This window comes from Rana temporaria, chromosome 1, assembly GCF_905171775.1.
Source record: "Rana temporaria chromosome 1, aRanTem1.1, whole genome shotgun sequence".
Classification (NCBI taxonomy): Eukaryota; Metazoa; Chordata; class Amphibia; order Anura; family Ranidae; genus Rana; species Rana temporaria.
Genome location: NC_053489.1, coordinates 174,877,535 through 174,905,017, shown reverse-complemented (window position 1 = coordinate 174,905,017; position 27,483 = coordinate 174,877,535). Strand labels below are relative to the sequence as shown.

Genomic DNA, 27,483 nt, shown 5'->3' with positions numbered 1-27,483 from the left:
CATATCAGTGATAAGAAAGTAAGAGGTAAAAAGAACCTCTTCCACATTAGAGTAAATTGTATAGCATGTATAAGTATTGTGTTGCAAACAAAATTCTATCTGAGACAATTCTGCAAAAAAGATTTAAATACACCTTATCAACCGTCAAATGAACCTTTTACAAGTTGCGCCATTTATTGCAGGGACTGGAGACTGATTTCTAATGACGTCTAATAATTGACTGTGTAAATAACAGTGATTGCATGATTGTAAGTAATACTGCAGAGGTCTACTAACTTCCCACTTTACTATAAATGACCATAGCCACAGGTAGCCAAAGAAATGTCCACCTCACTCTCTAAACACACCAGCAAGGGGTGTACAGGTGCCATGGCAATGTGCTTTGTCACACATTAGTAAAGTATCATCATCATCTTTGCCCTTCATGCTGATTGCATTGAAGTGAGACTAAACCCTCTCAATCAACAATAAACATTTTAATCCTTATACTGCTAGCATTAGTGAATAGTGTACATTATATTTACTTGTTTTAACTTTTTTTTTTTTTAACGTTTCTTCGGTTGCTTCCTGGTTTCTGGCCTAGGACAAAATGATGTCCTACATCCCAGGAGTGTTCAATGGTATTTTTTCCATTCTGAAGGAGGGGGAAGGGCTTTCTCAGATCAGCAGGCCATCCTGCCTGCACGCATGAGCTAAGGGCAGATGGATTCCAGGAAGTAAATGTTGCATGAAACATCTGCCCTTACTCAAGATTGGTGCAGCAATAAATCCTAGGGGGTGTTTTTTGATTTCTCAACAAAATAAAGCATAAAGAAATGGGTGGATAGGTAAGTATGATTTAAATATAAAAAAAATAGCATTTTCAGTTTGTGGTGTTCATAAACAGTTTAGTTCCACTTTAAATTCTCCAATGTGACCTACTCCAAAGGACAAAACGTACTCTACTCCCATTTAACGCTTGAAGATCTCAGTTAGCTATCAGGTAATTAAATCTTGAAAGGGCCTACTTCCTATTGAGTGATGTTAAAAGAGAATAACCACCCCAGACTTTCTATTTATGAGACAAGATAAAGCAACAACTGTGTGGACTGGGGGATGCCTTTACATAAAGTAGTTCAGACATGCCTTAAATATTAACAGATAGGCCCAGATTTGCAAAAATGCCACAAATGACAGGCATATAAGTGACAACATTTCTGGGTGGGGCAATAAAACTTGACTTTATCTTCATATTTATTTGCCTGTAAGGGTGAAAAAATAAGAGATTACTAGTTTATTTCATAGAGATTACAATTAGTACAATTGAAGTTAAAGAAAAATGCAAAGTGGCAAAGCTTGGTGGCAAAAAAGGGCTCATCACAGGAACAGGGCTGTGGATGGGAATGTCTCATTTAAGCCAGCAGGTCCCAGAATATCCATGACAGATGTTCCAAGTAATGCCAACTATATTATACTGTACTGACAAAGTCACAATGGCTAAAGTCCCCTACAGATGGAGAATGTGAGGGTCTGTCTAGCAATACCCGCTGACAGAAAGACAAGGATGGCTTCTTATTGTAGAAATTGATATATTGGCCACACACAGAGGTTGCATAACTGTGACAAGTGCAGGTATTAGATGACAGCATACAGGTGTGCAGCACTGATGGGGTTAAACAGTGCCTATTAGAGCCGGTTCACACTGGGACGACTCGTCAGGCGACTCAGCCGCCTGACAAGTCGCGTCCCATTCTATTCACCAGAACCGTTCTAATAGGAGCGATGTACAAGAAAAAGGTTCTTGTACGACTTTGGGGGAGACTCGGGGCGATTTGCATTGACTTTTGCTAATTGCCTCTGAAGTCGTCTTCAGGACGACTTGCCGAGTCGCCCCTGAAGTCGTGCCGCCCCAGTGTAAACTGGCTCTCAGAGGGTATGGGAGAACAAACCACTTACAATGTGTCTGTGTATTTTGGTTTTATGCTGCAGGGGAAAGAAAAGGCAGAAGCGTCTCTTACAAAGCACATTTTTGTCCTTATTAGGAAGTATAAAGCCTTTGGATTAATAGGACAAGGACTGCATGGGAGAAACTCAATGCAGACGTGGGTATTGTCTGCATTAAGCAGACAATATAGCAGTGTTTAACTAAATTCAATGTCCCATGTTAACCGTATCCTAAAAGTGATTGTAAAGTCTCCTTTTTTTCCCTATAAAAATAACAAACATGTTATACTTACCTGCTTTTTCACAATGGATTTGCGCAGAGTAGCCCCTTCTCGGTTCCCTCCTTTGTAATCCTGGCCCCTCCCTCCTGTTCAGTGCCCCCACAGCAAGCAGCTTGCTATGGGGGCACCCGAGCCGAGTCACAGCTCTGTGTGTCCATTCAGACACAGAGCCCTGACTCGGCCCACTCTCTTCCCTGATTGGCTAGCTGACTTTGACAGCAATGGGGCCATTGCTGGACCTCAGTCAATCCAGAGAGGGAATCTCGGATCGCTGAGACACTCATGGACATCGCTGGACTGAGAGGGTCCTCAGGTGTTAGGGGGGGCTGCTGTACACAGAAGGCTTTTTATCTTAATGCATATAATGCATAAACCTTCTGCCTTTACAACTCATTTAAGTAGATAGATAAATATGAGCTCCACACACTGCTCACTACATAGGAAAAATAAGACTGCGCCAATAATAAGTCCACAGAAGTCCTCAAATGATAAGAGGATTAAATGTGAGATGGATGACCTCCAGGGCATACACCAATCAAGGTAAATCAGCTCAAACCACTCTATATGCAGAACATTGATCCATATATATTGGTTGAAACAACACTGCAGTGAATCCACAGATGAATAAGGTGCCCACCGCCATATAAAAAAGCCGCGTACCAAAGAGCAAGCAAGAAGGAGCATTCGGCTATAGCCCTATGGTAAAGTTGATTCTTCCCTCTTTTACCTCCTGTAACTGAAGAGATCCTGGCATGAGGGTTAAGCCTCGTACACACGGTACGATTATTGAAAGGGGATTGTCTGTTGTCCTAAAATCTTTCCGTTAGTACGCTCCTTTTGACAATTGTTGTCCAACTTTCGGGCCAACAAATGTTGGATGGCTAGTAAACTTTCAGCGGACGATTTGATGTCTGCTTTTCATATGGTCAGTACATCCGTCACACAAAAGTCGAAAGTACAAACTCGCAGTACGTCTCTACGTTTGTGTTACGACAATTGTGTACCGTTAGTATGCAAGACAATATCCTGGCACACGCCCTTTTGACAAAAATCAGACGCTCGGTTGGCCACTAATCGTACTTAAGTGTCCACCTTTTTATTTTGATGGATGAAGGTGTTGGTATTGTTATGGTGACGGTTTTTATTGAAGAGAATTCGCATGAACATTTGAACACCTTTTGGTAAATTAGGACACATTCTATGAGTGATCACATGGTTGTTTTGGGACTCTTTGATATATTTGAAGAGTCACATATTTTTCCATATTTGTTTATCACGATTGACTATATTGTTCATTGCATTGTTGATTTGATAGGACTGGATTATTGTAATTAGTTTTTCACAATTCGTTTTTTACATGCATTTTGTTCACATTATATTATTTATTGATTGATCAGGTTATTCCATTTTTTGTGATCTCGCGTATTTATTGATTTGAAATCTATAAAAAAAAAATGTATATGAATCATGTCTTGCAATCTATGACATTTTCACTATAATTATATAGGTTTAGAGTTTGTAGGAGGAGTAGGAGGGCGAGCACTGCGCGCTTTTTGTTTTATTCCCCTGCAAGAGAATCGCTAACTGGTAATAAATAGATGAAAAAAAAGGAAAAAAATGATATGTAAAGCTGATAAAAGCCGTCATAAAAACAGTGTGGATTAAGTCTACTATACCTGGTCCAAAATAAAAATGAAGTTCGTAAAAAATCTTAGCTGTCTACTTTCTAGAATGAAAGCAGACATGTCACTGCCGTGGGCAGCACTGATATTTTTGCTAAAGCGTTTTCATCTTAGCCGTTCAGTTTAAGCACCTAATACCCTTTAGTCGCAGCTTGCGTCCAGCACAGATGTATTTGTTAAACCTGCCTCATCCTTTCCACAGGAAGACTCTGGTCTCTCCAGAACATTCTGACCTACACAACCTGTGTGTGTTTTTTACATAAGCCAAGGTTTCATTCCAAACTATGTTCTGAGCTATAAGCAGGATGTGCATTGATTCTTAAACCAGCAACAGTCCCATGGGCTACCTTAACTCCTTTACAACCAAACTTGTTTCCGGCATTCATTGGTTCTGAGACAGGCCTCTGCTTAGATTAAAAAAATCTTCAACAGCCCCCAAGCTAATGTTTTCAATTAACAGAATGAAACAGATATGTTCCTCGAATACTCCCAATGTGGGAATTACTTAATTTCTTACAGGAAAACACAGCTCTAACATTGGGCATTTCAGCTTTAACCCATGGCAGCTCAACAATACTATGTACTAAGGTTTGTCTTATGATCACTCCAAAACAAACTTCTCTCACTTTGAAAGTTAGTTCTTTACTAGGAAAACTGGGTGGCAGATCATAAGCATATTTTGTAGTTCCTTATTACTGAATAGGCACACCAGCCCCTAATTCTTCATGGGAACCCACATGACTGTCAGAAAGTCCTATTCTCTCTTTAGCTTGGAGCCAGTGCCCAAGGTTGCATTTGTTTATTGACTGCCTAGTACTAAAAGAAACACATTACCTAAGATCAAGTTTTCTTCAGGCTTTCAATTGCCCTTTATTTTTGTTCCTGTTCACCGCCACTTTAGTGCTTGTTTTTGTTATTTTGTTCATTGTGATATTTTATCATGTGTTGTCTGTTCATGATATACGTCATCTATACATCTACTACCTGTTCTTAAGAGGATTACTGATTCTTGGAGTTGTTCGTTTGCACTACTTGTGATTCCAATACTGCAGTCTATGTTGTTTTGGTATTGAGAATCTTTCAATAAAACATTTGTGAACTTAAAGCGGGGGTTCACCCTATATAAAAAAAAATATATATTTTTTTCCCTCTAGCATTAAATTCGGCATAGTAGCGCGAGCTACAGTATGCCTGTCTGTATTTTTTTATCCCGGTACTCACTGTGCTATTGTACATTGAAGATTCCGGGGAATGGGCGTTCCTATGGAGAGAGAAGGTGATTGACGGCCGGCCCTGGCACGTCACGCTTCTCCGGAAATAGCCGAAATAGGCTTGGCTCTTCACGGCGCCTGCACATAGCCTGTGCGCAGGCGCGGTGAAGAGCCGAGACCTACTCCGGCTGTCTTCGGGGAGCGTGACGTGCCAGAGCCGGCCGTCAATCATCCTCCCTCTCCATAGGCACGCCCATTCCCCGGGGAGTCGGAATCTTGAATGTACAATAGCACTGTGAGTATGGAGATAAAAAAATACAGACAGGCATACTGTAGCTCGCGCTACTATGCCGAATGTAATGCTGCACTGTTGTTAAGGAGGGTGAACCACCGCTTTAAAGAAACACATTAAAGTGTTACTAAACCCAGGATCCTGAATTCACTATATCTGGTCTCCCACAGTACACAAAACATGGAAATTCAATTGTTTTAGAAAATATAAACTTATAAATACCATTTTTTATCAGCAGATATAGCAGTCATTTGACTTGTATGAGTGTCTGCGGAATGCCTGTATCAGGAGTTTTCATTTTTCCCACGATTGTCCTGGACCCCTGACCCTCTGTCTGAACAATGCTGATTGGCCCTGTGCTGATCACATACACTCTCCCAAGAAAAATAAATAAAAAATCTCCAGCAATACACACCAAACTGAGCATGTGCATCCTGACTCCATAGACTCTGTAAATATCACATAATTGTTTGGAGAGTGGAAGAAGGAGATGATCAGAGAAGACAGGATCGAACAGCCTTTTTACACAATGCAGAGGATTAACCCTCCACACTAAGGGGTATAACAAGCATGCTTTACTGCATATACAGACTGATTTTACTGTTGTGGGTTTAGTAACACTTAGTCATTCACCTGGGGTGGCATCTTTATTATTAACATAGTGTTCCATATTTTAATATGCCCCACATCCACAGACCAAATTACTCGCCACGACACATTTGTGGGGAAGAGACCCTTGTCAGCTCAACATTGGAATAAGCTGCTTTGTCAGTGCAGGTGTTTAGAAACTGGAAGCAGGTTATAGGGGGGGGGGGGGTGAGGATGACAGGAGGTACGGTGTTAGCAAGGAGGCAGTGGGGTGCCAGCTAGGTGTGATGTGGATGACAGGGGGTAGGGTATTAGCAAGATGGCAGTGAGGTGCCAGGTGTGATGAGGATGACAGGGGATAGGGTGTTAGCAAGACAGCAGTGGGGTGCCAGGTGTGATGAGGATGACCACTAAAGCCTGTGTCCACATACTTTTGTGGGAGGTGGATCATCAATCAATCAACATGTGACATTCTACACACTGTGTTCTTTATTACCGTATTTATCGGCGTATACCGCGCACTTTTTTGCCCTGAAAATCAGGGCAAAATCGTGGGTGCGCGGTATACGCCGATACCCGCTTTCCCGCACCGAGTCTGAATACTGCGCCGACATATACCGAGCGCAGTACACTTGTGTATTGTCGGGCAGTCTCGGGTCCTCTCGCGCTGACGTCCTGGACGTACAGGACGTCAGCGCGAGAGTAGCCGAGCCTGCCCGACAATACACAAGTGTACTGCGCTCTGTATATGTCGGCGCAGTATTCAAACTCGGCGCGGGAAACGAGCGGGGAGGATGCGAGGACGCCGCAGAAGGACGCCGGACCCGACGAAGAGGACACCCGAAGCCGCAGACGGACGCCGGACCCGACGAGGCCGCCGATGGACGCCGCGCAAGACACCAAAACTGTAAGTACAAAAAAACTTTTTTCCACAGGAATTCGGGGCAACTTTAGGGGTGCGCGCTATACGCGGGAGCGCGATATACCCTGATAAATACGGTAGTTACTGGGAATGAAGGAGGGAGGGACTGGGCTGTCATTTAGGATCTATATACATGCCCAAATATATGATGTCAATACCATGTGACCTGACTAGCTCCTATCAAACAAGAAATGTTCTCTTCAGCAAAAAAGACAAACTTGAGCATGTGCAGCCTGACAACACTCACTGTTTCTAATCCAGGGGAACACTGCAGGAAGGGGAGGATCTGTGCATACACGATCAAACAGCCTTTTTACACAATACCGAGGATCCACCTCTTAGTTTCCACAGTGAGTATAACAAGCATGCTATTCTGCATATACAGACTAATTTTACTGTTGTGGGTTTAGTAAGGCCCCGTACACACGACCAGTTTCCTCGGCAGAATTCAGCTTCCGACCGAGTTTCTGTCTGAATTCTGCCGAGAAACCCGGCCGTGTGTACAATTTCGCCGAGGAAGCCGACGAGGAGCTCGACAAGGAAATAGAGAACATGTTCTCTATTTCCTCCTTGTTCTATGGGAGCTCTCGGCCCGCCGAGCTCCTCGGCGGCTTCAGGGCTGAACTGGCCGAGGAACTCGATGTGTTTGGCACGTCAAGTTCCTCGGCCGTGTGTACGGGGCCTAACACTTTAAGTGGACTGGGTATGAAGAAACTATGTGGAAGGCAATGCCATATCTTTAGGCCAACAGCTTATCTAAAAAGCTCAATGCAGTGAATCTTTTGAGCATGAGTAAATATATCAAAAGTAAAACTAATGAGAAATCCATTCTTCCTGAAATATGCATTATAGTTACAAACCGGACACACACTAATACTTTTCAAAGTTTACACCAATTGTCACAAATGCTAGAGACTTGCAGTTCAATCCAGCATAAACTATTCATGTACATATGTAACATATAGAAACAAGGACTGCTCTTTCATATAGATAGAGAAGTAAAGCTTTAAGGCCAAGAGTCATGATCTAAAGAAAGTAGGTAATTACAGGTAAAACTAAAGGGTCTATTTAAAAAGAAATATAGTTTCTGACAGTTTTGTCTATTTCTGTGCACAATTTTTGCTATAATACGGCTGGCTTTACACCTATGCACTCCTGTCTTTATGTATTTTTCATTAAGTTTTTTCTCAAATTTGGTGCTCAGCATCTAGTTAAGGTGGGGTTTTCCAAATGAATCCAGAAGCACACGGTCTGTTATCATGGGGCAAGCTCCCGTTGACTTTTGGGCCCCCTGATGCACATCAGTGGATAAAAAAATGAACCTGAACTATTTTTCACAATACGCTGCAATGTAATGCATATACATTTGTGCTCATAAGTTTACATACCCTGGCAGAATTTATGATTGCTTGGCCATTTTTCAGAGACTATGAATGATAACACAAAAACATTTCTTTCCCTTGTGGTTCATGTTTGGCTGAAGCCATTTATTATCAATCAACTGTGTTTATTCTTTTTAAATCATAATCACAACAGAAACTAGCCGAATGACCCTGATCAGAAATTTACATACCCCAGTTCTTAATATCACGTATTGCCCCCTTTACATCAATGACAGCTTGAAGTCTTTTGTGGTATTTGTGGAGGAGGCTCCTTTTCTTCTCAGATGGTAAAGCTGCCCATTTCTCTTGGCAAAAAGTCTCCAGTTCCTGTAAATTCTTGGGCTGTCTTGCATGAACTGCCCGTTTGAGATCTCCCCAGAGTGGCTCAATGATATTGAGGTCAGGAGACTGAGATGGCCACTCCAGAACCTTCACTTTATTCTGCTGTAGCCAATGACAGGTTGACTTGGACTTGTGTTTTGGATCATTGTGATGTTGAAATGTCCAAGTACGTTCCATGCACAGCTTCCTGGCTGATGAATGCAAAATGTTCCTCCAGTATTTTTTGATAACATACTGCATTCATCTTGCCATCAATTTTGACCAAATATCCTGTGCCTTTGTAGCTTACACATCCCCAAAACATCAGCGATCCACCTCCGTGTTTCACAGTAGGAATGGTGTACCTTTCATCATTGGCCTTGTTGACTCCTCTCCAAATGTAGTGTTTATGGTTGTGGCCAAAAAGCAAAATTCATCACTCCAAATGACTTTGTGCCAGAAGGTTTGAGGCTTGTCTCTGTGCTGTTTGGAGTATTGTAAGCAGGATACTTTGTGGCATTTGCGTAGTAATTGCTTTCTTCTAGCGACTCGACCATGCAACCCATCTTGCTGACTGTCATTGTCAGCTTTTAAATGTAATTGTCAGGTTTTTTTCTATACTTAATAGCGCCGAGAATGAGCTGTCATTCGAGCCCGCCACTAAATTAAAAAGGGGCTGGTCATCGGGGTAATGTCACTGGGTGACCCGCCCCTTTGTTTGATTGAGTGGCCGGCCCAAATGACAGCTTCCTCACCCACACATGCACAGGCATAGAGCTGCACTATTAATCATTAAAAAAAAATCTGAATTCAACCCCCCCTCTCCATCTGTACTGACATTTCCCTGATTCTATATAAACAGTGCAGAGCCAGAGCTGTCAAAAAAAAAAAAAAGACATTCCTTAGGGCAGAGAGATAGAGAAGCGATACAATGTATTTATTGGTTCTTTGGATCAAAGGAATGAACTTCAGTCTGTGAATGAGGTCAGTTTAATCACTTAAAGCTGACTTCTACCCAAAAGTGGAACTTCCTCTTTAAGCACTCCTCGCCCCCTTACATGCCACATTTGGCATGTAATTTTTGGGGGTTTTGACATTACTTCCTGTCCCACTTCCTCCTTCCATCGCTTGGCCGCCTAGGTGACTCCTCCTCTCCCTCTATGTGGCCCCTCCCTCTCTGCAATCTTCTGTGACACGTCACAGGTCCCAGAAGATTGTCTGGCCACTAGGAGAGTGCAGCGCGACTCGCGCATGCGCACCAGGCTGTGAAGCCGCAAGCTGTCACAGCTGGATGCCCACACTTGCAATGCCGGCGCAGCTGAGAGGAGGGAGAGAGGAGCAAGGCTTAGAGTGGCCTTACCTCTGGACCATGGAGCATGTGAGTGTCTGTTTATTAAAAGTCAGCAGCTACACTTTTTTGTAGCTGCTGACTTTTAATAAACTGAAAAACTACTGGAACTCCGCTTTTAGGCTCGGTTTACACCTAATACCGATGCGGCTCCCAGCAGGGGTCCTGTACGTCTTGGTTCATCGTTTCAGGTCCAATTTAAGCCTCAATTTTTGGCTGAATTCAGACCTGAAACGGACCAAAAGATGCACAGGGCTCCTGTGCAAATTCTCACCGGAGTTGCATCGGAGATATGTAAACCGACTCCAAAAAGAGCCAGTCACAATCTCTTGCTATTTTGAATCGGATTCGGGGATCTAATATACCAAATCACAATAGTGTGAACCCAGCCTAAAGACTCATGCCGCGTACACACCATCACTTTATGTGATGAAAAAAAACAAAATTTTTAAAAACGTCAATATAAATGACCGTGTGGAGGAAAACGTAGTTTTATGTCTTGTGAAAAACGACAAAAAAAAAATTGAAGCATGTTTCAATTTTATGTGTCGTTTTTCAAAACGTCGTTTTTTGTTTCACAAAAATTGACCGTGTGTAGCAAAAAAAAGACGTTTAAAACAACGTTTTTAAACCTGCGCATGCCCAGAAGCTAGTTATGAAGCTAGCTTCAATGGAAAAAAGTGGTGAACGTAACCTCGCTTTGCTAGAGCATTGTGAAAAAACAATGGTGTGTAGGCAACGTCGTTTTTGAAAATTGAAGTTTCAAAAACGTAATTTTTTACTTCACAGAAAATGTCGTTTTTTTTCATCACATAAAGTGATGGTGTGTACGGGGCATAAGGCCGGGATTCAGAAAGGACTTACGACAGCGTATCTCCAGATACGCTGTCATAAGTCCAAATGAGCGCCGTCGTATCTATGCGCTTATTTAGAAAGGCAGTTATGCCTGAATTTGACCAAGATACGACCGACGTAAGTCTCTTACGCCGTCGTATCTTGGGTGCATATTTACGCTGGCCTCTAGGGGCGCTTCCGTTGATTTACGTGTCGAATATGCAAATGACCTAGATACACCGATTCAGAAACGTAAATCGCGGCCCGAAATCGCAAAAAGTAGTACAGAAACAACTTTTTGAAATCGGTGCAGCGCCGCAGATGCGGCGTCGCACCGATTAGAACGGTGTCATTGACGGCAAATGCCGCCGATTTGAGATGCGATTTCACATGTGAAATCGCATCTCAAATCGAAGCAAATCGTACCCAGTGTGAACCTGGGCTTAAGGTGTTTTTTCTCTTTCAGACACTATTCACAAAATTTGTGACAGAAAAAGCTAGTCAAATGTAGGCCCTAAAATAAAACAACAGACATATGTTACTAAAGAATGCCAAGCATTTATTGATACCAAGGGCATACAAGAGGTATTCAGACTATTGTTCATGCACTAAGAAAGACATGTAAAATGTATACAGAATGATTGACCTTGGGGGTACTTTGGCTCATCTGTATTTGTTCCCAGAAAAGAAGAGCTCCAATTGCTCAAAGCAACAGAAGGCCAGCACCACTGGCAATATATCTACTACTTCTTTCATCTCACAAAGCTACACATAAAATGCTAGAAAGAAAGCATTTTTCACTGTGCAATAGTTTACACTGAGAAACTGCCTAGGAACCTTTTCTACTTAAAGTAGACCTTCACTCCTCTGGTTGCATTGGGTATCATTGCTCTCCTTCCCCTCTCCCTGTAGTCTAAAAAGGATGTTTTTTCCCCCTTGGTTTGTTTAAATTTTTTGCGGGTGTCTCAACCCCTATTCCCACGTAGACAGGAATGACATCTCCATCACTGTAAAGCCTCCTGGTAAATGTATGTCACATATCCCTGGAGGCTTCACTTTCCATTCACAGCAGGCCAAGAAGTGCATGCTTGGTGTGCATCATCATAGGGTCAGGCTGCCTAAACCAACATGAGGTACCTAGCATCCAATGACCTCGGGAACAAAGATGGTGGTGTGGGACAATGTGTGTGGTAGCAGCGCAGCGGATCACAGCAGAACAACGCTGGATCCACTAAACAGGTGATGGCGTGAATTGAAGAAATCACGGATAACAGAAAACAGAAGGAGTGAAGCTCCTCTTTAAAGTGTATGCATAGCCAAAACCTCTTTTTGTGTTGAGTAGAGTAGGGAAAGGTTAAAGGGTCACTAAAGGAAACATTTTTTTTAGCTAAATAGCTTCCTTTACCTTACTGCAGTCCTGGTTTCATGTCCTCATTGTTCGTTTTTGCTCTGATGTTGCTGTAATTCCTCTCTGTTCTGGACACTTCCTGGTTGTCTGTTTCCTGATCACCACAGTACTGGGAGATTTCTCACTGTGGTGACTAATCAAGGAGGTGTGATTACTGTGTCAGCACCAATCCAGTTTTGTTTTACAATCCATCACTGCCCTCTATTGGCTCTTTTTCTCTGTACATCAGAGAACCAGGAAACAACAGCAAAAACAAAACTAAACTGCAGGTACATTATATGATTGGTTTTTATCTATTTTTAATCAGTTTTAAAAGGTATCAGTTAACTATTATGTCTCTATACCCTGTAAACATTTCTGTCATTTCGGCAAAAAAAACAAAATTCCTTTAGTGACCCTTTAAGGTCCCTTTATTTTTTGCTTTTTTGTGCCATTGGGGAAATTTACCTTTACTTCCTGTCCCAGAAGGTGCAACAAGAAGTTAGTCTCCCAAAGCTACACGATCAGGTTGTTTCTCGGCTGACTTTTTACCACCGGGAAAACCAGAGGGGAAACCTGAGAACCTGCTCGGTTCAGTCTTTCCCCTACACACGGCCGGTTTTCCCAACAGGAAAACAGGGATAGAGCTTCGGCCGGGATTCCCGGCCGTGTGTATGCTCCATTTCAGTTTTTCCCATAGGAAAACTGCCAAAAGCCCCTGGATTTCCCGGCGGGAAAAAAGAGAACTGGTTCTCTTTTTTTGTCCGGCGGATTTTGGGCAGTTTTCTCGTCGGAACAATTGCGAAGAGCATACACACGGACGGGATTCCCAGCCAAAAGCTCTCCTCACAGTTTTCCCATCTGGAAAACTGATTGTGTGTACGAGGCTTTAGACAACTGTCCCTGGAACAGGTGTACCCATTGGAAGATTATCTCTTACTTTTTGTTCTGGGGGCAACTCAAAAATGTTGGATTGCTCACACTTTCTGTTTTAGTGACAACAGTCATTAAGAAAAAAACTCAGTGATGAATCGCCCTAATGGGGACACAGACAGCAATAAAAACTTTATAAAAGGTGTAACCCTTCTTTATGCCATCCAAAACCTAAATAAAAAGGTTTGCCAGGGATACATATGGTAGGGGAGTGTCAATATCTTTATACAACTGCTATTTGTGGGATTTCTACAGTACTCAATGTTTTACTTCTCGTGAAAACTGATATGAAATAAAATGCTGCAAGTCACCGAAGAAATATTTAACCATTATGATGTGTACCTAGTCCAGTAAGAGCCAACATCTACAGGGGAGTACCCTTAATGCTGCATACATTCCCCTATTCCACCATTGCCATTAGTTTACTCCTACAGTACATGGAATTCATAATATGCAAGCATGTAGTTAGTCAGTGACTTTTCCCTTCAGTAGTATTGAGCAATGTCTTTTGACATTTGTTAATTTGCTCCAATTCACTGCTGAAGAATGAAATGTGCAGATTAGTCAGTGGCTGGCAGAGCTGGTCAGTTACTTTAAAGGGAGGAGAGGGCCGGATATGGAAAAATCTTCACAGGTCACATCTGGTTCTTCTCTTAGCATTGTGGGGGATTTATTTCCAGTCTCGTAGTAATGGGTGGCTCAAACACGTGACAATTCTGGATCATAAACACTGACATATACAGCTCTCCTAAAGTACACCTGCCCTTTCAGCAACCATGCAAAAATACGCATAAAGTGTATTCAGCATGCAATTGTCTCCTTCTGTATAGATATTAGGACAAATATCTGAATGCTGAACACAAAACCAATCCCAATGACAGATACTGTAGGTCCTCCATAATTCCCAACCACCTATGACTGCATAATGGAGCTCAGATTTGCTTGCACTGATGGACAATGCCATTGAGCAATAGTGGAATCCCACAAGACATCACTGTGACTGGAAGCTTGGGCCTGTTATAGACTTGGAAGGCTGGAAAGACGTATCAGAAAATAGCAGCAGGATTGCTGGCCTCAATACGGATACATGTTCCAGATTATGAAAGCCATTTGCACTGGATCACAAAGTTAAAAGGTATCTTTTTTTAAAAGCATTCAAAAGCGAATCAGTTCAATTTAAGGAGCCATCTAGAGAAAAAGTGTTTCTACCGACAAAACAAAAGCTGGAGGCTAGATGTTCTGCCTATCTGGCTACTGGGATGCATATCATTTTATAAAAATATGGTTTTCTACTGAAATACATACAGTAGAACTATATTCTCTCATTAAAAATATGTACTGCAGCACTTAAAAAGTGCATCTAAACTTACAAATTGATCTAAATTCCCCTGCAAAGTACCACAAATACCTGTAGATCCTGCAAGGGAAGTCCACCCAATGGAGCTTCCCATGATTGGTGGCATCAATACTGCACTGCTTCCTACTTGAGCAGAGCACTGACTGCTAATCACTGAGTTGTCACTCTCATGTAGGCAGTGCCCACTTGCACTACATTGAGATGAGAAGGTGATGCAGGGGTGTGGTTATTTACAAGCATGTAACTTGTGAATCAGCACCTGGCCATGCCTAGTCCTGCCCACTCCGTTTTGTATTGACAGCACTGACTGTGTAGCTGGAACCCTCCCACCCTGAGCTGCAGTGCCTGTTAAGGGGAGTGTGCGACACAAATGAAGGAGATCTGGCTCAGTCACAGGAGGTAAAGGAGATTTTTGCTTACTTGTGCATCACATAGTAACTAGATTTAATTGCTTGTTTAGATTGTAATACAGGAAACTTAAAGCGGTTGTATAGTCAAAAATGTCACTTTACATTTATTTGTGCATAGAATTCTTTTAAACCGATTGCTAGAAGCCTTTTTTTTTTACCTGTTTACTTTAGAAGTTACAGCTGTATTCACGAGTGTTGACGTGTACCACGCATGCGCCGGATCCCTGTTCATTCCGGCAAGCAGAGCCTATTTGTTTATGTCGGGGCTGCGTCATTTCCTCATGTACGTCAGCCCCGACATCCCGCGATGCTTCGTCCACATTCCTCCCAACGAGCTTGATGGTTATCACGTGACCGGAACATCAGAGGATACAGGAGAGACGGAAGGCGCAAGATTAATAGCTTTCCATAGAAAAAATTTATATTCGGGAATTACTGTGAGTAGTTTTAGAGTCCTCGCTTACAGATCGTGCTCCATGAGAAATGGTTACAGCTTCCTGGTGTACGCTGTGAATATCTTTTCTTCGTTTCCATAGTAACCGGAAACGAAGAAGAGGCTTGAATATTGTGAACATGGTGCGCACGCGTGGGATTACGGAGACAAGAAAGAATTGTGGGCGGAAATTCTAATAGAATAAGATGGGAAGACCGCAACTAAGATGGCGCAGGCTTACTAGAGGAATAACGCTTTACAAGATACACAGTATATACAGTAGGACAAATAATTTGGAAACGCATATAGCGATCAATCGATTTATAACTACATGGTCTTTTTGAATATGTTAATTGTTATGATAGTATTGGAGGGTTTACTACCGCTTTAAGTTGTTCTTGAACATGTTACAGCCACAAGTCCATGAATCACAGACAGCCTACAGACTGCCCATGCATTGTGGTCAACCAGGTAAGCAAACAATGAAATGATTTAAAAAATATGGACTGACCATTTTCTTTTTAGGAATACCTAAAAAGCAGTTAGCCCTTGGTAACAATATAAAACAAGACGCACATTCATATATCAATTCCTCTAAAAGCCTTTATTCAACCACAGATACCCCTAACCCAGGGACTGTGTGAATAGTACAAGTACAGTAGAATAGCGCAGGCACCACACCTCCGCTACACGGCTTGCCACGCAGGGCCATCGTACATAAAAAGAAAAACATTATACCAAACAAAAAAATACCACTACCTATGGAAGAAGTGAACACATTTCAACAATACACACCCCCCCCCCCCAAACCATACCCCAGCTCACACCAGCCACCCGAACCACGGTACATTAGGATGGGAAATGCATCAGAACATTAACCATCAGGAATAGAGACATGTAACTTTAAGATTAGCAGTCAGTGCTTAAATACAGATTGTTGATCCACAAACTATCAGTCTCCATTGATTGAGACCAGGATTTCCCGAGCCCCAGAGGATAGAAACATTTGATCTCCACTTATAAATACATGTAGCTCGTTATCCCACTGTAGAAGTTGAATCAATCCATGCCTGCCATACCTTATCAAATTTTTTTGTACAGCCCCCTGGAAATATAGGTTGCCCTGTATAGCGGCATCATGGCATTTACCAATCCCTTCCAAGGAAGGGATTGAAAGGATGAGGTAAGTGAAGGAGGACTGCACTAAGGTAAAGGAAGCTATTTAGGGATTTTTTTTTTTTTTACCTTTACAACCCCTTTAAGTAATGTCCTATGTGCCCAAGGAAAGGAACAAGCTCCTCCACCAAGCCAAGGAGACAGACTATGACTGACAGCGGAATGGGAAGACTGAGAACCTCTGAGATACAAGAAGTGATCTCAGACCAAAAAACCTGTATCTGGGGGCACTTCCAAAAAATATGTTCATCATTAGCAGGGGCAAAAGAACATCGCCAGCACTCAGCCGAGGAGGCAGGGTATATTCTTGCTAGTCTCGCTGGGGTATAAAAATTCAATGAAGGAATTTAATCGTGGATTAACCTGTCTCTAGCTGACAGTAGATATTTGAACGGTTGATCCCACATATTGTTCTAGTTCTCACCCTGAATATCTGGGACCTCGGCCGCCCACCATTCTCTACATCTAGTCACTGCAGGTGGAGTCTTTTTGAACAACTCTTTATATGTGACTGACAATGGCTTGGGAAGGTAAACATCTGACAGTAGATCCTTAAAGGGGTTGTAAAGGTAAATGTTTTTTCACCTTAATGCATCCTATGCATTAAGGTGAAAAAACATCTGACGGTACCGCCCCCCCGAACCCCCGTTTTACTTACCTCACCCCTCGAAAGTCCTGCGAGTGTCCTCGTGATCCTCTTCGGTTCCCAGCCTGGCCGTTGATTGGATAGGCTGGACGGATTGATAGCAGCGCAGCCATTGGCTGGCGCTGCTGTCAATCACATCCGATGACGCGGCGCGCCGGGGGCGGGGCCAAGTGATACAGTCAGCGGCTATGCCCGCCGCTGTATTACAGGAGCGTGCCCGCAAAAGCTTTCCACCATGCGAGCTCGCTCGCATGAAGGTGGAAAGCTTTTGCGAGGAGCAGCCGAGACAGCTGCCGAGGGACCACAGAAGACAGGATTCGGGGACACTGTGCAAAACGAGCTGCACAGTGGAGGTAAGTATAACATGTTTGTTATTAAAAAAATTTTTTGCCTTTAGTGTTCCTTTAAGAGCTAAAGGCAGAGTCTCTGGCCCCATTCCACGAAACTGAACCTGGAATGCATGACGTAATTGAAGATATCTAAACAAGTAGGAGTTGGGTAGGTCATGTCTTGCTTTCAGTTGGTCAAACGTCAGAATTTCCCTCTCCCTTGTAATATCTCCCAAAGACTTAACTCCTCTACTTGCCCAAATCATGAGGTCTGGCAGTGAGTAAAATTGAGGAAGCTGGGGATTCATCCACAGTTAAGTAGAAAGTGAAAATCCAAGATAACTAAGACATGCCAGTTTCGCTGTTAATTCCCATGCTTTAATGGTAGCCTTCATGGTTATTGTTAAAGGGAGACTAGATCTAGGGCCACTAAAGAGAGCCAACCTCAGGCTTTCATATGACCCAATTTGTGCGGCCTCCAGCACTGTGGCCGAGTCCCCATCAACCGCCAGTAGCCAGCGATGGGCAAACTCCATCTGCCCAGCTATGTACAATTTTTGCCAATCCAGTAGCACTTGACCACCCTGACCCCATGGTTCCTATAAAACCCTAATACCTATTCAGGGAGAAAGGGGGGACCATAGAAACGATCCAATAATAATGCTATCCAGTTTTTTTTATATGTTTTGGGCACCCATATTGGTGAGTGCCACAGGAAAAACAATATAACTGGTAAAATCATTGTATTAAAATGATCGTAGAAATTAAGTTTTTGACTAGTAAAAAACAAACAAAGGATAAAACCATGTCATTTGTCTTTTTCTATAAATCAAAATGTACAAATAAAAATATCATCAGACATACAAAAGCTTCCTACCACAGTACTGATGCAGTAGCTTATGATATTGCCATGGTACAGGACGGTTTTATTTATTTACCAGAAAATTCTGCCGTTCCCAAAGAGCACTGCTTTGTTACCAGTGACTGCCTTTGAGACGATTAAATTACCCAACAGATAAAGGAGCGCAGAGAGGACTGCAGGCTCCCCAAACTGGTAATGCCAACATATACTGTATCTGCCCAGATAGTAGGATAGAAGATGCATCAAAAGATGTCTGCAATGGTGAGCCTGCAGTATGTGGTTCTACTAATGCGCCAGGTGGGCCCTGGTCTTTATGGACAGCTTCACCTGAGAACGAATAAATAACATGATTTTTCATTCATAATTTAATTCCACTGAATGTAAGTAATCGATTCCAACATGTCCTGAATTTTGCTACTTGCCACCCCCACCACAGCCAGAAAAGTACCATCTTTTTGCTGCCCAACATTATTGTAGAATAGCAACCTTGCTAATAAAAACTTGTAGTGACAGAAGCATTTCCACATCATGTACAGGTTGTTAAAGTTTACTTACTGAATGGTTTAAGATCTTTGTCAGATTGTTGACATGGAACAAATGAATTAGATGGATTTAAAAAGAAATGTTAAAAACACAAACATTAGAACATTTCTGTTTCTGTTCTACAAATATACTTGTCATGATCCGAGTTCCTGTTAAGCTTATCTCTGGGCAGGACCCTTTGTTGGGTGGCTTATGTTGAGATAAATGATGTGAGAGTTCAGATGAGAATAGACAGAAGAGAGATTTCTATCACACCAGTAACTGTTACTTTCCACTGGCAGCCACACGACTCTATTGATTCAACCAATATTAAACCAGCGTATAATACAATTAACAGCATCAGTTTAGGGAATTCACATGACTGTCACAGTACTCTTTGCTCAAGGAAGTGTTCTGCTTAGAACCACAGATTCTTAACTGTGTATCCCCATGCAAAATTAACCCTCTCCATCGAAGACAGAAAGAAGTTGTGCTGCCTTGTTCCCAGGCCTCAATCTAAACAAACTTTCATGTTCAGTCTGGCACTTAAAGTGGTAGTGAACTTACTTTTTTGACTTGTACCTACAGCAGGGGTGCCAAACTTTTTGAGGAGCGAGGGCTACATTAATGACTTGGTAACCGGTCATGGGCCACAATACAATGAGCAGAGCGGCCAGATGACAGGTCTGTGTCCACTCTGCATATGCGGAGCAGACACGGACACAGCCTGCTCTACCCTATGGGCCCTCCTATCCGATCTGCCCAGACAGAAGGGGACGGATCCCCTTCTGTTTTTTTAAGCAGATCGGATTGGAGATAGGCGAATGTAAAAGCACACAAGTCTGTTTACATCTGCCGCACTATAGAGGTGAATGGACGCTCCGACTGGATCCGCCTGAAAAACGGACAGGCGGACCCGATCGGACCCATCATATGAAAGGGGCCTAAGGCTGCTTTCACACTGATGCACTGTGGTTTACCTGCACCTCAAATTAACTCAATCTTCACTTCTTCCTCAGGATTCCTGCAGGTATCGCTGGCTGCTGCTGTCCCCTAGGCGAGTATGGCTGGTGGCTGCTGCTGGCTGTCCTCTGGGGCTGGTATTGTTGGTGGGTACTGCTGGCTGGTACTGATGGTGGGTACTGCTGGCTGGTACTGATGGTGGGTACTGATGGCTTGTACTGCTGGTTGGTACTTTTGGCTGGTACTGCTGGCGGGTACTGCTGTCTAGTACTGCAGGTGGATACTGCTGTCTGGTACTGCTGTCTGGTACTGCTGTCTGGTACTGCTGGTGGGTACTGTAGGCTGGTACTGTTGGTGGGTACTGCCGGTGGGTACCGCTGGCTGGTTCCTGACAGGCCATCCTCGAGCATCAGGGTGACAGTAGCCTGCGCTAGAGGAAGCTTGCAGCTGCAGTAGAGAGCAGAGCCGATGCTCCTGTCAGAGGCAGAATACATTTGATACCACTCAGCCTATGACAGAAGCCAGCGCCATACAGGAAGCATCGGCTTTGCTTCCTCTATTCTTTAAACTGATGCTTGGGGGTGGCAGGCCACATCAGAGGGCCGTGGTTGGGCACCCATGACCTACAGGGCAACCTATAATAAGGCTTATCTATAAGTACAGTGAATATCTCCTAAACTTGAACTGTTTAGGAGATATTCACACTACATGCAGCCGTTGACGTCACCGGCACATGCACTTTGAGGGTCCGACATACCGTGTTGGACCTTCAGAGCTCATGCTGTAGATGATGTCTCCTGTGCACATGCGCATCTCTGTTTCGCTCACTTATGCAACCAGAGGCCACAAACCCGGAAGGAAGATTGGGTGAAGATGGAAGCCCTGTCAGAGGTGACAGCGTGCCACTAGAGGGGTTCGTTTTAAGGTAAGTCTTACATATTGTGCTAGTATATGGGATGCAGACTAACACATTACGACTTTGCCTTGCAGGGGATTTTTTTTTAAAGCTGCGATTTACTACTGCTTTAAACAAACAAATTTAATATATGATGTGTAATGTGTTTTTTGAGTTGGTTTGGTGAAAAATGCAGCCCACATTTAACATATAATAACATTTCCAAATGCATTTTAATGAAAATGGCTCACCTAGACTGTAGGAAAAGTGAGTCACTGTAAAAAATTGAAATTGATCCTGATACAAATGTTTCTAACATTCAGTATACTTTATTATAGTGCTTATAAAAAAATGCCAAGTGAGCACACATCAGTATAACTGCCCTGCCTGCAGTTTGATTTTATCAAAAAGGTAATAAAGCAAACAAGTGTAAAATAGAAGATACAGTACATAAAACATCAGGCCTCATCCACACAGGCACATACAACTTTAGGGGAATGCAACCTTGAGAAATTTGGCCTTTATTCCCATGCCAGGGAAGCCTGGGTGCTGCGCTCAGCTACCCATGGACATAAATGGCTGTGTGGATGTATATACCAAGGATATATACCAGTACATACGTTCATCCATGTATGGCATACAAATGTATGCCCCAAATGTCCAGTACATGGGTGTATGTGAGTACTGATGTATGCCCCAAATACAGACTTTCTCTGTCTAAGGAATGTGTCCATATGCGAAACCCGGGGGTACTTAGTTACCAATATATGCCCCAAATACAGACTTTGTTCAGAAAATATGTCTGTATGCTATATACACGCTTATAACATACACCTGCACACCACCATTTGTGTCTATGGGTGGCTGCATGGAGCACCTTGGCTTTCCTGGCATGTAATAAAGCCAGAATTGTATGCTGTACACCCAGAATGCACCCTTATGCATGAGCCCCTTACTGTAGCAATGTCAGCTGAATGTGTCAGAAAAGTTCACATGTGCTGTATTAAAAGCTTTCTGTCCTTTAACCACTTAAGCCCCGGACCAAAATGCAGGTAAAGGACCAAGCCCCTTTTTGCGATTCGGCACTGTGTCGCTTTAACTGACAATTGCGCGTCCTTTTTTTCCCACAAATAGAGCTTTCTTTTGGTGGTATTTGATCACCTCTGCAGTTTTTATTTTTTGCGCTATAAACAAAAATAGAGCGAAATTTTTGAAAAAAAATTCAATATTTTTTACTTTTTGCTATAATAAATATCCCCCAAAAATATATATATAAAAAAAATGTTTTTTTTCCCCTCAGTTTAGGCCGATACGTATTCTTCTACATATTTTTGGTAAAAAAAAAATCGCAATAAGCGTTTATCGCTTGGTTTGCACAACATTTATAGCGTTTACAAAATAGGGGATAGTTTTATTGCATTTTTATTAATTTTTTTTTTTTACTACTAATGGCAGCGATCAGCGATTTTTTTCATGACTGCGACATTATGGCGGACACTTCGGACAATTTTGACACATTTTTGGGACCACTGTCATTTTCACAGCAAAAAATGCATTTAAAATGCATTGTTTATTGTGGAAATGACAGTTGCAGTTTGGGCGTTAACCACAGGGGGCGCTGAAGGAGTTATGTTTCACCTAGTGTGCGTTTACAACTGTAGGGGGGTGTGGCAGTAGGTCTGACATCATCGATCGAGTCTCCCTATAAAGGGGATGACACGATCGATGCAGCCACCACAGTGAAGCGCGGGGAAGCCGCGTTTACACGGGGCTCTCCTCGTTTTTCAGCTCCGTGGACCGGTCACGGACCCCAGCGGGGATCGGTTCCGCGGGTCCCGCGGTCCCGGAGCTTTGGACCGGGTCGCGGGACCCACGGCTGGGTAGATGTAGAGGACGTACCTGTACGTACATCTGCCCAGCCGTGCCATTCTGCTGACGTATATATGCAGGAGGCGGTCGTTAAGTGGTTAAACAGGGATCTAGAGAAACCGTGTTATTTTTAATGTATAATGTAGGCCAGTCTTTCTCAACCTTTTCAATACAGTGGAACCCTTGAAATAATCTTCTGCTAAAAATGACTATATCTACAAGGGAAGAATGGTCCTTGCGAAGAATTACCCCCTTACAGATAACTAAAAAGGTTAATGGAATCAGTGGGAACTTATCTGAGAGGCGGAAATTGCTCATTACTCACGGAACCCCTAGCAACCTCTGGAGGAACCCTGGAGTTCCATGGAACCATGGTAGAGAAACCCTGATGTAGGCAAAGGTTCTCACAAAGGGATTTCTGTTTAAAGCACTGTACACACGGGCCAGAATCTCGTCAGGAAAAAAACGTTGTTTTCCCTGACAAGATTATTGGCAAGAATCTCTTGTCGCCCGAGTGTAAAGACACTCCTTTCAAAAGAACCACGGTTCTTTTGTAAGGCAAGAACGCAGTGACATCATCGCGTACTTAGAGCATGCGCTCGTCACATTCGATGCCATCGCCGCCATCTTGCTGCACCCTACCCATGCCTAGGAAGCTACCGCGAATGCGTCAAAGTCATTTCGAGCATGCACGGGTTTCCACGGCGACAGGTAAGTATACACACTCTCGGGTTTCTCGGAAAACACTGCCGAGAAAATAGAGAGCAAAAAAAGATTAAACTTTTTTTGCATAGGTTGTGACCCTCTTACATAGTGCATAAAGAATCATAAAGCTGAGTTATCAAAAATGGACAAAAAACAGTTGAACTGCTAATCATTTTATGCTAATCTCCATCACAAAAAAATGATAGCTGTAATCTGATTTCCACAATCAACACAGACACCATGCTCTTCGTTGGTAAGCACCAGCCCCAGAAGGGGAACACATTAAAGTAGAACAAAGCATGTCCAAAAAAGCATCATACCCTACCCCCTTTTTTTTAAGCGAACCCTATTTATTCTTTTTTCCTGAAGTTTTCTAGTTAATTCATTGACATCATTGGAGATTCCTCTTCACAATGATAGTCCTGGAGTACTGTGAGCCCAGACTACATGAGGATACAGTAAGCACCCAGTGGGTGTGTCAATGACCGGCTGGACTCGCATGAAATGGGAAGAATGACATGGATGTCACTCTCCCCGTGTAGGACCAGCAGCATTGGGTCAAGGAGGAAGTACTAAAACTTTGTAAAGCATATGTACTCAATGGACTGTTATTTCAGGCCCATTTTACAATAATAAAGGAAAAGTATGGGCAAATCTCTTTTGGCCATACTTTTCCTGGAGTTCACTTAGTTATGCACTCCTGTGCTGGATCAGCCTCTTCAGCCAGCCTCCCTGCACCTTCCAAGGCCCAGCACTCCAGTGAGCATTGAATAGGCAGAGCACAGAGTGGCGACTGACAGAGTGGACCCAAGAACTCAGCAATCCACTGTCATTAATTACTCAGTTCTTGGTGAAGAGCTGGGGAGGGGCAGCTGAAGCTTGATTCGATGATGCAGCGATCTAGGTGAGTATGTGTGTTTACATTTTTAGAATCCGACATATCTCTTTTAAAGTATATATGCTCAACATTTTTTGAGTAGGATTAGAACTCCTGTCATGTTTTACTGCTATCTGGCACTCTGTTAGAAATGTTTTTGTTAAGGGGACTGGCAAATTAACCCCTGTCAATTTTTCTATCGTCTGTTTCCATTTTGCAAGATTTCCCCTCACTTGCTGTCTGGTAAAAAAGTTGTCTTCAGAAAGTGAGCGGAAATCTCTGTAATGGAGCACCAAATAGCAGTAAACCTGACAGGGGTTTTTCACTTAACTGTGAATTTCATATCTTGGAGTACAGTACAGGACACTTGCAGAGTAATCGTATACAATGTGTATAGGCGTATACCTTCAGATGACTGAGCACTGGTAAAGCTTTTGAGGACACGTCCCCTGGGTGCCGCACCTTTAAAACCCTACCCCTCTCCATGTGTACTCAGTTTTGTAGCAAGAAATTCAGAGTAATCCAAGGAATGGAAGAGAGGGTGGCCTGTGCCCTATATGCCAAGATTTTGAATTTATAGGTCATTTAAATCTCCTCCTATTCTAATTTTACAGTACAGGACACAGGCAGGGTATTTATACACCATGGGTTATCCACAATGAATAGGGTGGGCAACAATGAGGCAAACAGACTTTTTGCCCACAAGTCTGAAGACAAGAGTCAGAAGACCCAACCTCTGAGAGCAGCTGCAAGAACTTTGTGGCCAAAGGCTGTGTTAGTAGAAAATTGGACATCTACCTGGTAAAATCTGAAAAAGTTTTAATAGAACACCAGATGGCAGCCTTACAGAACTGGACTACGGAGGCTTGGTGCTAAAATGCCCAGGAAACTACCACCGCTCTGTTGGAATTGGAGCAAAAAAGTGCAAGATGAGATTGCTCTTTGAGAATGTAAGCACTTGTAATCAGATTACAAGTGTCCATCGTAAATTGGTGGACTTTGAAGCAGGATGTTCCTGGCGAGGTCCAGAAAACAGGACAAACAGTGAATCCTTCCACTGATTGGAGCAGCAGCTCCAACTCCCTGGGACAAGAGGTAGTTCAGGGCATTCTGAAAATCGAATGGTTCTTAGACAATTTTTGGTTGATTTGAAAGACGAAAGCAGTGAGTTGGTAAAACTTTAAACTCTATTTTGAATCCCTTTGAAACCATCGATTGAACCAACATCAGGGTATATGGGCCACATCAGGGTACATGGGGCACATCAGGGTACATGGGCCACATCAGGGTACATGGGCCACATCAGGGTACATGGGCCACATCAGGGTACATGGGCCACATCAGGGCACATGAGCCACATCAGGGTACATGGGGCACATCAGAGAACATCGGGGAACATCAGAGAACATCAGGGCACATGGAGCACACCAGGGCACATCAGAGCACATGGGGCACAATCAGGGCCCATAGAACATATGGGGTACATCAGGGTACATGGGGCACAATCAGGGTACATGGGTACATGGGGCACAGGTAAGCGTCTACTTGTCGTTTTCTTCAAGCAGGGCATGGGGGGGGGGGGGTGCCGCGGAAGGGGAGTAGAACGAGATGCATGCAGAGTAGCGCAGGAAGCGTCTGTCATAAGTTCACTTCTCTCTCATGTCACGCTGCTGCACGGCAGCCCCTCCTCTCTTCTCATCCATCCCCATTTTACCTTAACAGTCAGAGATACAAGGTGACTCTGTCTTACCTGTCCAAGACCCTAGACTGTAAAGTATATAAAGTCCAGGCTTTACTTGTCACGGTGGGCATACCCCCACAAGGGTTTTCGTGGACTGGGTTCCATAGCGATGGAACATGGTCCTGAGCATGTATAGCACCCTGTAGCTAACTAAATCCACTGCACCAAGTGCCAAGGTGAGCATCCATGCAGAATCCAGCAACATTGCAGGGCATCCCAACAGCATGGGCTGCGGGTACAGATCCAAGGTTGGGCCAATACAGATATGCTGCTTTTCTGCTAGCATTAGAGGACAGTAAGGGAGAAATAGAAAGAGCAAACTAGGTAAGCTAAAGGTGATTTTCTTCTTGAAAAATAAAAGTTCCATCACCTTGAGACATAGAACATGAGATAGTGTTATACAAAAGGCGTGACATCCAAAACGTTGCCAGTGTACAAACACCTGAAGGTATAGGCCTGTATCTTGCACTGTATGATTACGATAATAACGATTTGCACATGGTTACACTTTAAGAAATGTTTAATGGTTTAAGTTTATTATCATAAGGGTCTCACAGAAAAAAGTTTTATATGTTAATGCAAATGAACAAAAGTCAACTGAGGTCAGAAAAACAATCTCATGTAAGGGTTAATGCTGACGGTGCTATTACACAAGACAATGCGCAAGAAGCATCATTCACAATTTACATTGGAGGTTGGGAAATATTTAGCATTCTATCGTGACATTTTAAAGCTTCCCATTTGCCAAGCTTAAATCCTTTAACATTTAACATTTGCAAGCATTTTAATTAAACATGTGCCTAATCTTGATAATCCTCCAGAGAACTCCCATGTGCATTCAGTAAAGTCAGCTTCCTTATCTGCATACAATCATACATCCTGTTGTACTGACCAGCAATCACTGTGGTAACAAGCAATAGGATGGCAGCCAATACCATTAATGAACCCAGCTACACATGGACAGGTCTATCGCTGAGAACAAAGGGCAACAAGAGATCTTCCTGTTGGCCTGGCTAGCCATGCAATTTGAGTTCTCTTCTACTGAGCTACAGAACCCCACATATCCCTCTACCCCTCTGTGTCACTTTCCATAGTACATACAAGTTCATACAATGATTTTTTTTTCTAGCACAACAATGCTGCTGCTTGGACTTCAAATTGCCTGCCCACACACAACATGTAGGGGAAGGGTTCTTGGGAAATGCAGAACTGGTGGGTGTGCCCGCTTCAATAGGAACTGAGGAAGAGCATCCTGCTAATCCATCTTCACATAAGCTTCCCCTATAAGACTTTTATAAGACTGGTGATGACAGGGAGTAAAAAAAGCTGTATCTTTTGTCACTATCTGTAGATCAACCTCTGTACAATTGAAATTTGTCCGGTCCCTGCTAAACTGGCTGAAATTCGAGCCATGTAGGGCTGGCTTTAGAGAGTTCTAGTTGAATGACCAAACTACCATCATATGCCATGACTTCTTTGACTGACTCAGCCACTAGTAAGATGACATGAACGTTCAATGAAGGGGTTGTTTCCCTTTTCTTAAAAAAAAAAGATCTCCAATCACAGACATTGCTCAACATTATGAGAAACCTGA

General features: G+C 43.0%; 1 protein-coding gene across 2 annotated transcripts in view; it reads right to left on the bottom strand.

The window, feature by feature from the left end:
• Positions 1–27,483, bottom strand: part of SH2B3 (SH2B adaptor protein 3) — a 184,763-nt gene that overhangs the window by 42,655 nt on the left and 114,625 nt on the right. The window lies entirely within an intron of this gene.